The sequence below is a fragment of the Callorhinus ursinus genome, unplaced genomic scaffold (genome assembly GCF_003265705.2).
Source record: "Callorhinus ursinus isolate GAN/ISIS: 27379988/994484 unplaced genomic scaffold, GSC_fseal_2.0 scaffold10, whole genome shotgun sequence".
NCBI classification, from domain to species: domain Eukaryota; kingdom Metazoa; phylum Chordata; class Mammalia; order Carnivora; family Otariidae; genus Callorhinus; species Callorhinus ursinus.
Window position 1 is genome coordinate 20122601 of NW_027397072.1, and position 12902 is coordinate 20135502.

The 12902-nt window shown below is 37.4% G+C and overlaps 1 protein-coding gene across 7 annotated transcripts in view; it reads left to right on the forward strand.

The window, feature by feature from the left end:
* The window catches only part of NCOA1 (nuclear receptor coactivator 1), a 243317-nt gene that overhangs the window by 48258 nt on the left and 182157 nt on the right, over positions 1–12902 (forward strand). For all 7 annotated transcript variants that reach the window (XM_025867841.2, XM_073897063.1, XM_025867835.2 and 4 more), the window contains exon 2: positions 7056–7188. The gene's annotated coding sequence lies outside the window, so the exon portion shown is untranslated. The remainder of the gene's footprint in view (positions 1–7055; positions 7189–12902) is intronic.

The window sequence follows — 12902 nt, forward strand, 5'->3', positions numbered from 1 at the left end:
AGGACCTAGGGATGATGATGACCTGAGCCGAAGGCAGACATTTAACCGACGGAGCCACCCAGGTGCCCCGCAATCTTTATTTAAATAACATTATGCTATTTCATGTGTAACATGATCACCTTATGATCATATACTTTAATTTTCTACCTTCTTCTTTATGTTGTCATGGTTTTACTTCTATATATGTTATTAACACCCACAATACATTATTATTTTTTGTGTTCTTGTATAATCTTCTAAAATGAATAAAAATTCACTCAGTGGGGAGCCTGCTTCTTCCTCTGCCTGCCATTCCTCCTGCTTGTGCGTGTTCTCGCTGACAAATAAATAAATAAAATCTTAAAAAAAAAAGAAAGAAAACAAGAAAAAAAGTCTTTTGTATTTACCTTCTCTTTATAATCCTCATCATTTCTTTTTGTAGATCCACATTTTCAGCTGGTAATTTTCAGTCCTGCCTAAAGAACTTCCTTAAACATTTTTGGTGTCTGCAGGCAGTGCATTCTGTCAGGTTTTATTTGTCAAAAAATTCTTTCTTTCTTCATTTTTCTTAAAAGATTTTATTTATCTGACACAGAGAGAGAGCACAAGCAGGGGGAGTGACAGGCAGGGGAGAAGCAGGCCCCCTGCTCATCAAGGAGCCCGATGTGGGGCTCAATCCTAGGACCTGGGATCATGACCTGAGCCGAAGGCAGCCACTCAACTGACTGAGCCACCCAAGTGCCCCCCTCTTTCTTCATTTTTATAAAAATATTTTTCTGGTTATAGGATTCTATGGGCAGCTTTTATCTTTCTACTCTATTGTCTTTTCGCTTGTATAATTTCCTGAAGAAAAGGAAATACTGATCTTTGTTCTTTGTATGTAATTTTTTTCTTTGCCTTTGAGATTTTTATCTTTGTTTTTCTGCATTTTGGCTATGATATATCCATGTATATTTGTTTGTGTGTGTGCATTTTGGTATTTATTACGATTAGGATTCTGTAGGATTTTTTGCTCTCTGGTTTGTTTTGGATTCTTTCAAAATTCTTGGCCATTATCTCTTCACATATTTCTTGTATCTCATTTTGTTTGTTTGTGTCCTTTTCTTGGGGCTTCAGTTGAATGGAATTTGTTTGAAGACATTTTGATATAGTTCCACAACTCTTGGATGCCCTGAGATGTATTTTTCCCTCACTTTTTTTTAAACTGTGGTTTCATTTATAATTATTTCTGTTTGCCTGTCTTTAAGTTCAATGATTGTTTCCTCTTCTGTGTCCAGACTGTTGTTGAGCCTGTCTCAGGAATTTTTTTTCTCTAATAGAATTTTTTTATTTCTATCTTTTATATTTTTCCTTTCTTTAAAGTTTTCCATCTCACTGCTGAAAATATCCATCTGTTTGTGCATATTGTCCATCTTTCCTACTAGACCATTTAACATATTTATAGTTATTTTTAAATGTCTGATAGTTTCAATAGCAAAATCATTTCTGATTCTGTTGATTGCTTTATCTCTTGCCAAAGGGTTATTTTTTTTTCTTGCTTTTGTATAATTTTTGATTTTATGCTCATCATTGTGTACTGAAGAATAGAAGAGATTGAAATGATGCTCTTCTTTTGTTAGGCTGTTTGTGTTAGAGGTTGAGTCAGTCTCATCATGAATCGAGCTAGGTTTGGATTCTTTTGCCCTCATTACCTTCATTGTACCACAGGCTTCAAATTTCTCCAACAGTTGGCTGCTGTTCCCTTGTGTTTAGGGTGTGCCATGTAGTACTACAGGATTTTTCTGTGTTCCTATACCACCCTCATCTTTCAACAGTCTTTGCATATCTGTGCACCAGAGAAATTTCTCTTTGTTATTGTCCCTCTCCCAGTGGTTATTGTTGCTTGTTACCCAGTGCTTTGCTTGTGGGGCAGGGTTGGTTTCTCTTATTCTAGTCCAGACTCAATCCTGGTCAGGCCCTATGTTCCTGGGTGTTGGTGATGGGGTTTTCTTAGCTTTTCTGCTCTTTCTGCCTTGTGGCAAACTGTGCCATATATTTGTAGCTGGTCATGGGCAGGAATATCCTTTCTCTCTCTGTGGTAGTTGATCTCTTTTGGTATTGGTGTAGGATCCTTTGCCCAAGACTCTTTCCTGCTTCCGCCCAGTAGTGGCAGAATTATTTTGTCTCTCCCTTTTCCTAGCATCAGTGTATCTTTGCCTGTGTCTGGGGACTTGACACTCTTTTCTCCCCCTCCTCCAGAGGCAAGAGGCATTTTGCTTCCATTCTCCTCTGAAGCAATGGATTTTTGCCTGGACCTTAGGGCTTTCTTTCCTTCCCCTAGTGGCTCTAGGCTTTTGCTCTGTGTTTAAGGTTCAAGGTTGGGGAATTAGGCAGGGCTTCAGGCTGGTACTTGTCACCTCCTGCACACTTGCCGCATTGATGAAGGGCTCTCTCTGATTTACTTTTAATTTTTCCTGTGAGCACCTGGTTGACACATGTAGAACTTACAGTTGAGTGTAAACTCTCCTTGTGTCAGGGATCCCCAGCCATTCCAAACGGACACGTGAGTCTACACTTGGTCTTTAAGAATTTGTTAAAATCTTAGTTGATTTTTTTCAGGGCACCTGGGTGGCTCAGTTGGTTAAGCATCTTCCTTCAGCTCAGGTCATGATCCTGGGGTCCTGGAATTGAGCCTGGTGTCAGGCTCCCTGCTCAGCGGGGAGTCTGCTCCCCCTCCCCACTTGTGCTCTCTCTCTTGCGTGTTCTCTCTCTCTCTCAGATGAATAAATAAAATCTTAAAAAAAGAATCTTAGCTGACTTTTTTCTTACACACCTGTATGGTGGCTACTTCTTTCTCTGTGACCTGCCAAAGGTAAAAGAGATTACGTGTATGGTCTCTCCTTGGAGGAACTTGTCCCTCTTTGAAATTAAATTTACTTGATTGCCTTGTGACCTCAACTCTTTGTTCGGCTTAAGATAAGTTTTGATTTGATAGATCTGGCTTTTTCTTATGAGGGTGGGATTGACATTCCTTTGAAGCTTTCTGCATTCTAAGTGGAGTGGAACTAGAGTTCTTGACAAGTTTGCTATTTCAAGCTGCTCTTTCTTCTGCTCCCTCCTTCATGCTTTCTCTTGCCTTCTTGTGCCTCTTGAGCATTTCTTCCTTTAGGATTGAACCTCAGGGACTAGTTCCCCAGTGAAGCCTCTCCTGATATACCACTAAGTAGAATGGAACATTTCTGTATTTGTACAACTGTCTTGACTCTTGTATAGCTGTATTTCGTTTTTGCAGGCCCATTGAAGCTCTTAGTGAGGTTGGGCAGGTTTTAGAATCTGAGGCTCCTCAACTCTGAGAATGATCCTTTTTTTTTTCTTTAAATTTTATTTATTTATTTGACAGAGCGCACAAGCAGGCAGAGCCTCAGGCAGAAGGAGAGGGAGAAGCGGACTCCTCACTGAGCAGGGAGCCCAAAGCAGGGCTCAATTCCAGGACCCTGAGATCATGACCCGAGCTGAAGGCAGATGCTTAACTGACTGAGCCACCCAGGCACCCCTAAAAACTATCCTTCTACTTTCAGAGTTTATGACTGTAACAGTTGATAGATTTTAGCTGGCTCATGGAGTAAGCTTGAGAGAAAAGGTAAAGTGATGTACAAGAGAACTTATATTTATCAATAGAATAAAAATTTGTGAAATCACACCACCTAGGTTCCTGTGCTGTTTGGTTTGTACAGTTGTTGCTCTTGAACTCTAAATTACTTTCAGAAACAAGACTTAAATTTGTGGAATCAAACTTCTTAAAACTGTGGGCTTGGTTACACAAACTAGTATGTATTCACATAATAAAATGCCATAGAACTTTAAAAACAATGAAGAAATATATCCTCACATGGAAAATCTTCAGGATACACTGAAAAAAAAGGTGCAAAGCTGGACATTTTATTTTAGAAGACAGGAGGATAAGACTGTATTTTCAGTTAAGTGTATTTACATAAAGAGTTGATGGCAAGGTATAGAAGAAACTAATAAAAGTGGTGACCAGTAGCAATCAAGGGCAATGTGAGCTGCATGTGGATGATACAGGAATGAGACTGTTCAAATACATGTTCCTTTTACATCATTTTTCAATTCTGATAAAATATTTTCAAGTCAATGTAGTATGTAAAAAATGTAAACTAAAGGGGCACTTGGGTGGCTCAGTTGGTTAAATGTCTGTCATCGGCTCAGGTCATGATCTCTGGGTCCTGGAATTGAGCCCCATGTTGGGCTCCCTGCTCAGCAGGGAGTCTGCTTCTCTGTCTCCCTCTGCCCTTCCCCCTGCTCCTGTGTGCCGCACACACACTCTGTCTTTCTCAAATAAATAAAATCTTTAAAAAAATGTAAACTAAAAATAATAAACATAACTATGTGGATCTTAAAAGATAACAGGAAGATCTGAAAAATCCTTCAGAGCTGATAAAAAGATGTTGGCCTATGAAATAAAAATTGTGTGTGAGATACCTTTATTTTATGCAAATCAGATTTAACAAATGAAAAGATAAATGTAGAACATGGAAAATTACGAAGAACAAGGTTTTATGAATCTAGCTCCGGGTGAATAAATATATAAAAAGTGTGGCTTTCTAGCACGATTAGAAAGGTAGACTAGACTCAGTAGTGGAATGGATGATCCCTTAAAACAGAAAGGAACAGTGTGTATAGGCAACAACCATAACAGAAAGACACAGTACTCAGGGTAGACTGGGTGACCATTTCATACTCATGAAATCACTTGACATGTCCTCAGAAACAAATATATCTAACTGTTGTCAGGAAGAATAGGAGATGAGAATACCAAAGAATATTCTTATCACAAAGTAGAACATAAGGAAACAATACTTACATTACTTCCACAGATTATAGCTCAGAAATCAGCCTTTTGCAGAAAAACAAATGAAATATGTGAAAAGAAACCTTATTAAAAAAAAGAAACTTTATAAACCAAAGGATGGTGAGAATTACTGAATGTTGTTAGGAAAACTGGGCAATTCAGAAAACAGTTTAGAGTCAAATCTCATTCCATACATCATTTGGAATGAAGTATTGGAACAATTAGCCCATAGAAAGGTAAACATCAGAGTATTTATCTGCTATTATTGAAGGTGGAGAGATTTCTAAGCAGAGAAATAGTAAAAGAAATGGAGAAAGCAGTGGGGCACAAATCTGGCCACCTAAAAATAAAAAAAAACTTTTATAGTAAAAGCCAGCAATTGAGAACATGTTCAAAGTAAATGGAAGAAATAGTGTTTTTACAATATAAATAACCTACACAAACAGTTAAGGAAAACATGAAGAAATCCCTCTCTCATCCCATCCCCCATAGGACTGGAAGTGGAAGTGTGGCTAAAGTTTGGAAAGAAAGGCAGTATGAGTAATGGGGGAAGGACCTGATTAATGACATGTAAAAGGCTCACTAGATAACATTGTGTCTAAAATTGAAGACTTTAATGGTATAGCAGGATCAATCCATAATGTTGGGTGTTTTCTCCCTCGCAGGTGGTTGAATTGAACCACGAATAGGAATTTGAGGGTGATGAAGTGGAAGGAAGAAAGCAACATACTAGGGAGATTGATAGCTTGGGTGACAACCAAGATTTTGAGACTAGTAATAACACAGTTAACTAACTGGAGAGATGAGACTAGGTAGAGTGCATCTCAGGGATTAAATCTGGACCTAGGTACAGAAGGTAGATTGGGCTCTTGCATGACAAAGAGAAGAGGGTGGGACAGCCAGATGGTCAGAGCCTGAGGGAAGGAATTGGATTGCTTGTGAGTTAGGGTCTAGAAATATCACTGTGGAGGAAGGTTGAACCCTACTGCCTTAGCCTTCACTCTAGAGCGTTCTTCTCAAGAGACGGATTTAGCCCAGGGGTTGAAAGAAGTACTCATTGATAGGTTGAGGATGTAGAGGTGATTTGTTTCACTATGTAAAAGAGGTTTCCAGAGGTTCCCCAGGGAAAAGGTTGGAAGGAAGGGCAACAGTGGGGATGGGGTGGGTGAGAAAGCACAGAGAGCACTGTGGGGACGAAAACAGGGGAGAGGGTAGCTGGCCGGAATGGTTTGTGTTGGAGTGAAGCCCAAGGGTGATCGGTGGAAGCCATAGATAGAATTAACTAGCAAGATTCCTGAATCGACCTGTGATATAATGATTTCTCTGGACCTAATCCACTGTGTCTTTGTGATCTAAAAGGAATATTAAATTTAGTAAAAAGCTTAACCCTGGGTGGTAAAGCCTAAACCAGTGAGGCTTTAAGTAATGAAAGCCAGTAGGTTTCACATTTCTTAAGCATTCTCTGATGTCTGCCAAGTCCCCCCACTGTTAGGAGTTTTTATTTATTTAACTTTTTATTTATTTTTATTTTATTTATTTGAGAGAGAGAGCAGGAGAACGAGTGAGCGGGCTCGAGCTGGGGGAGGGGCAGAGGGAGAGGGAGAAGCAGACTCTCTGCTGAGCAGGGAGCCTGATGTGGGGGGCTCAGTCCCAGGACCTTGGGATCATGACCTGAGCTGAAGAGAGACACTTAACGGACTGAGCCACCCAGGCACCCCTAGGAGTTAGCTTTGAGATAAAAGTGGGAAGGCAGGACTACCATTAGTTTAAAAAAATCCAGTTTGTTCTTATCCCACTGCCAATGACCCAGTAATGAATGCTAGCCATTACACTGAGGTGTCTTCTGCTAGGAATCCCATTTCCTCCTTCTGTTCCACTTTACCTGAAACAGGTTACTGAGACCGCTGCTGCTGGGGTGATGTCAGCAACTCCAGTGATGAGTAAGCTGATAGTTGAGGATCCTGGCCTCCTAGCTTCATTGGGATCGGAACCTTTTAAAGCGAGTAACTAATGATCTCTTATTAATTTTATTTATTTAGCCATTAATCTTTAGTTTCAATTTTTAAAGTCTGTAGTGCGGAAAAGAATGAGAATTGGCATTTCTTGAACAACTAAAGCATCTGTATAAGAATCTTTGCATGCTTACAGGGAAACAATGATATGCATTAGAGTCTAAAGTCTGTAATGTTTTCAGTAGACTAAATGTATTTCCTTTCTCTTACTTTAGATCTGTCCATATTAGTGGAAATGTAACTGGAACTGACTGGTGATAAAATCAAGGACCATCAGCAAGAGCATGCAGTAGGAAATTTTGGTTCCAAATGAAGACACCGACATTTAGAATTTCTACTTTTTCTAAGGTATTTGAGGCACAAATTTACTTTAATCTGACTCCTTGGAAGTCATTTTATAATGTTGGTTTCTATATATAGATTTCATAAGTTTAAAAGTTTTTATGTTAGAATGGTTAGCTTTTATTTTTTTTAAAGATTTATTTATTTATTTTAGAGAGAGCGTGAGAGAGCACGGGGTCGGGGTAAGGGCAAAGGCAGGGGGAGAGAGTCTTAAGCAGACTCTGTGCTGAGCATGGAGCCTGATGAACAGCTCAATCTCACGACCCTGACTTAGATCAGGACCTGAACCGAAACCAAGAGTCAGGTGCTTAACCGACTGAGTCACCCAGGAGCCCCAGAGAATGGGTAGCTTTTAGAGAAGAGTTCAACCTTCCCTACCCACTTCCCCCTAAAACTAGTTGAGAAAAATCCAGATTTGAAAGGGAGATAATCTTTATAATTAGTAAAGCATGTTCAATTAATAAGAAATCTCCTGGGTGCAGATTAAGACTGAGTAAACTATGTTAGAAGAACTGGTGTCAATTTAGTAATTATTTTATGTCAATAAATAAGTGTCAATTTAGTAATTATTTTATGTCATGACCCTCTGGGATGAGCAGCTGAATTCAGCACTCTAACAGAGTCAGCTCACATGATACATGAGATCTTAAGTGATTGTCTTTTAGTTTGATTTGGAAACCTTTTTGTTCCTCTTCTCCTACATTTATTATTAAGGGTTTTCTATTCACCAAAAATTGTCACTTTTATTCCTCATAGACTGTTCAAGTAGGACCTTTGTGATCTGTTGGGTTAGTTTCACTTGCACCAGAAAGGGAGATAAGTAATTAAAGAACCAAATGACACTTCCAAAACATGGGGTGGATCCCCACTTTAAAGACTACATAAGACAGTTGAAAACAATCAAAGGAAATATAGTGTCAACAGAAAACAAACATAGTACTCTATTTTTCTAAATACAGATATATTCCAAATTGGATTTAGTTGTTTATTTAAAAACAAAATATTTTTTCTTTTAATTACGTTTTTCCAAATAGGAAAGATATATGGAAAATAATTATTTTAAGGGGCAGGTCAAAGTTGGTTGGTTCTCTGCATACGTTGTAGAGGTTTGTTGGTTAATTTTGCCAGACTACAAAGAAGAAAATCTGAGAAAAATGTATCACTTATTGCAAGGATTATTAATTTCATTTTGTTCTATTTTGGAAGAAGAATATGTAAAGCAATAAATTCTAAAATAAATAATTCCATAATATTAGAAAATTCTAAGACTGTTAGTTACATGGCTACCTTCTAAAGGGGTGGTGTAACTGAGCAATGTTTGTGAAAGAAAAGTTACCTCGAATCAAATAGCAGATGAAGAAGAATTAGGTTGCTTTGATGAGAAGTTTTAAAACTGTTCTTGGTAGCTAGTAGATATATTGTACTTTTCTAAAAATTTTTTGGTGTCATTTTGAATCAGAAGGTAATAATAATTAAATATATAATGTGTCTTGTTATCAGAACCATTTCCCTTGTTTTTTAAAGATCTCTTTTCTTCTTTCTTTCAACTGATGTTTAAATGTTGTTAAAGCTTTGCAAAGAATGATTCTAGGTATGGGGAAGAATATAAATTATTCTGTAACTTCATGTTTCTAGATATGGGGAAGAATATAAATTATTCTATAACTTCATTATAAATGAAGTTGAAGAAATCTTTCACTTCAAATGTTTACTCTTGGGGCTAGGGAAGCTGAATACACTCATCTGAAAACCATTTAAAAACAGTCACAAAACGAGCACATAAAATCAAATTTTGGAAGCCTTTTCTAAGTAATATGGTACTACGTTCAGATCTCAACAAAAGTTAAGCTTAGGGAATAGGAAGTTCTGATCAATTTGCTGACTACTTGGTTGTGGCTGTTAACTCTTTATGGTTCTACTTATGAAAAGTGCTATATAGTTAAATTTATTTGCTTAATTCTTTAAATGAGGATATCTGATTCATCAATTTCTTATATCTCCCCACTCATTTACAAGCATTTGCACATGATATCCTCCTTTAATATTTTTCATTTTCCCTTTTGAAAATGAAAAAAAAAGAAAATTTCACAAACTTTTGCTCAGAAGTTTTATATGATACATTTTGACAATATTTTCTTGTAATTTTTTTTTTTTTTTGAGAGGACTTTAGATTTTGAGATTGTGGGAGTTTGGTTTTTTTGAGGAGGATCAAAACAAAATAAAATCAGTATCTGAATTATGGCCCTAGAACATGTATAAGGTTATGTCTTAGATTACAGTTTACATTAAGTTAAAATGGTACCTTTAAAAAATACTTTATTTGGACTCAAGAAAACATTTGGAAAAAAATGTCAATAAGGTATATTAAGGGAATTGGTATTCCCTTGCTACAGTTTTCTCTGCGGCATGATGGAAAGAGGACAAGCTTTGGCTCTTGTACTTCCCTGCCACCCTGGAGAATTGAATTAATATTTCTGTCTCAGAAATACTACTTTTTAGACTTGTGATGAAAAGTGAAATGTGTATAAATTATATAAAATAATGCTTCTCAGTGTGAGATTAATGAATGTTGTTGCTAAAGACAGAGGAGACCACACTACTGAAGTATTATTCACAGTTATCCTTCTCATAGCAAAAAACAGGTCAACTCACACTACTAGTGAGAAGCTTGTAAAACCAGTTTCAAAGTTAATGGCAAATATTATGCTTGGAGAGAAAGTAAAATGAGCTTTTGGCAAAAATCCCTTATCAAAGGCATACCATCTGGAAAAGCAATTACTGTCATGTGTGCACGCTAGCAGAATTTTTGTTTTTCAGTTGGATGAAAGCCCTGATGTTCAGAGAGCATACCAGCACTTCATAGAGATGTGTTACTGTTTATCACTGAAAAATCCTTACTGCAGCAGAGAGTTTTTTGTTGTTATTTTGTTTTGTTGTTGTTGGTGGTGGTGTTTGGTGGCCTTTGTTTAAAGCCAGTGTTGCCTGGAAAAGTTGCATTGGTTCCTGTGATCAAAGCCTCACAAGGTTAGCTGCAGGAAAGCGTTCACTTAATCTGTGAGGAAAAGAAATTGCACCAGGGTATCAATTCATATCTGCTTTTTTCAGGGAAAATTGGCATTCAGTAATGTGATTTTTTTTTTTTTTTTAGATTTTATTGATTGAGAGAGGGCACAAGCAGGGGGAGGGGAAGAGGGAGAGGGAGAGAGAGAAAATTCCGAGCAGACTCCATGTTCAGCGTGGAGCCTGCCGGGGGGCTAGATCTTAGGACCCTGAGATCATGACCTGAGCCAAAATCAAAAGTTGATACCCAAGCGCGACTGAGCCACCCAGGCACCCCTTCAGTGATTTCTGATTGTGATTTAATATCAAAGTGGTAAAAATTATGGATGTAAGCAATTTTTGAGCACTAAAGCCATGTCTTTTCAGCGTTTTGTGAAGAAAGGGTAAGTAGAGGATCCTGCTTTTGCACAGTGATGCATGCTAGCTAGCTCTGTAATGTGACAGGGCTTTAAATGTTTACTTAGTTTTTTAGTAAAATAAGATAAATATTTCTTTAATACTGATCATGCCATTTCTATGATTTCAAGGGGGCACAGCATAGTAAATATATTTGGTATTTCAAATAGAATTTATAAGTTCATATTCACAGTTATCATGAATTTTAATGTTCAGGATGAGGTCTGAGGATTTTACAGAAGTCTGAATTACGGTAAGAAATAATTCAACCTTTTAGAGTTTGACCATTTCCCCCATACTTGATGATTTTATCAGTTTATCAAAGAAAAAAACTGAATTTTTATTGTGCATTTTTAAAAACCATCCTCAAATTTTGGAATAGAACATGAAAAAATACTTTCCAGAGCCAAAATGCCAGCAGAGAATAGATTAGGAATCCTTTTGCTCCAGTCTTTCAAATTGAAGCATTTAAAATCTAGTTTTGAGTGGGATATGCTCTTTCTGTTTGTTTTTTTATTCAATGGAATGCTGAAAGTAGTTTTCAGTGAGAAATAGTGTTAAAATTTCTGGGTCCATGTTCAGTTGTAATATCCAGATTATATAACACAGCTGATTTATCATTGAGAATTAATGGTTTTTAATTTAGTAGAAATGCAGAATAATAAAGAAACTAGTTGAATATGGAAAGCAGCAGCTTATGGCTAAAGATGATTCCAGAGCTGGAGACTTGAAATCTTTGCAAGGAGGTTATCAAACACTAACAGGGTGTGGCAGAACAACAAAGCTGGTTAATTGAATGGGCTCTGGCTGGCCAAAGATGAGACATTTTGAGCATCAGTAAGTATTAACTGCAATATAATCAATCACATCGAGTATGTTTAAATCCATGAGGTCATAATGATAGTTAAAAAAAAAAAAACACCTCATTAATTTTCTTTGGAGTATGCTAAGGAGCCAGCTGTATCTGAATGTAACCAAATAGTTGAGGAGAGGAAGTTTCTTTTTTGAGGATTATTCTGGTTGATAAATGAAAAAGGAGTGAATTCCTGGACCTAAGTAAAGATCATTAGTGGCTGCTAACATCACAGAGAGAGAGAGAGCCAGACATTAGATTGCTGTCAATGAAAGTTCACAATACAACCTAGGAAGTATTCTTGCCAAAAAATTGAACTTGAACCTGAATCTCATCAAGCCTCTAGCTTTAACTACCAGTTTACAGGAAACAGAAATCAGGGAAACAAATGAAATGATACCATGGAGATGCAGTCAGCAAAATCTAGGCTTTGGGGAAGTCCTTGAGACACACAATTTGTTTTTTTCAGCAAATAAATTGTAAGGAACAAAAAAAGAGAAATGAGAAGGAAACCTGAGATTAATAGCAATGATTGGGCTTTATCTAGGTCCAGATTTTCATACATAATATATTTATGAAATAATCAGGGAAATTTGAACAATGCATATTTGGTATTAAGAAATTCTTGGTAATTTTTAGGTGTGGTAACAGTATGTAGTTATATTTAGAAAGAGTCATTACCTTTTAGAGATACATATTTAAATGATAGTGGGTGCAAGGATATGTCTGGGATCTGTTTCATTATTATCCAGAGTAGAGGGGAGGCTGTGGGTGGAGGTAAATAAAACCAGATTGGCCTCGAGGTGATGTGATCATTGTTTAAAGTAGGCACTTTAGGGGCGCCTGGGTGGCTCAGTCGTTAAGCGTCTGCCTTCGGCTCAGGTCATGATCCCAGGGTCCTGGGATCGAGCCCCACATCAGGCTCCCTGCTCGGCGGGAGGCCTGCTTCTCCCTCTCCCACTCCCCCTGCTTGTGTTCCTGCTCTCGCTATCTCTCTCTCTCTGTCAAATAAACAAATAAAATCTTAAAAAAAAAAATAAAGTAGGCACTTTAAAAAAGCAAAGTTTCCCAGGTCTCATGATTTAAAAGAACAATATTTCTCAGCGCTATCATTGACGTTGATATGATTTCAGTGAACATAAATCCTAATATTATGGCCTTGATACTTAATTATCAGAAGCAGCACCCTGTTTGTCCTTTTTAAAATCTCCCTTTTGATCCTCTTTTTATCTAACAAGAAACCACTAAATTGGGATTCATGTCCCCAGATTGTTAAAAAACAAACAAACAAACAAACAAAAAACATAGGCACTTCTGGCATTGGGGGTGGTAGTGGTGTAATTCTTGGTACTATCTCTAAGCTTTTTTGAACATTTCCATAAGAAAAAAGTCCAGAAACCTACCTTCTCTC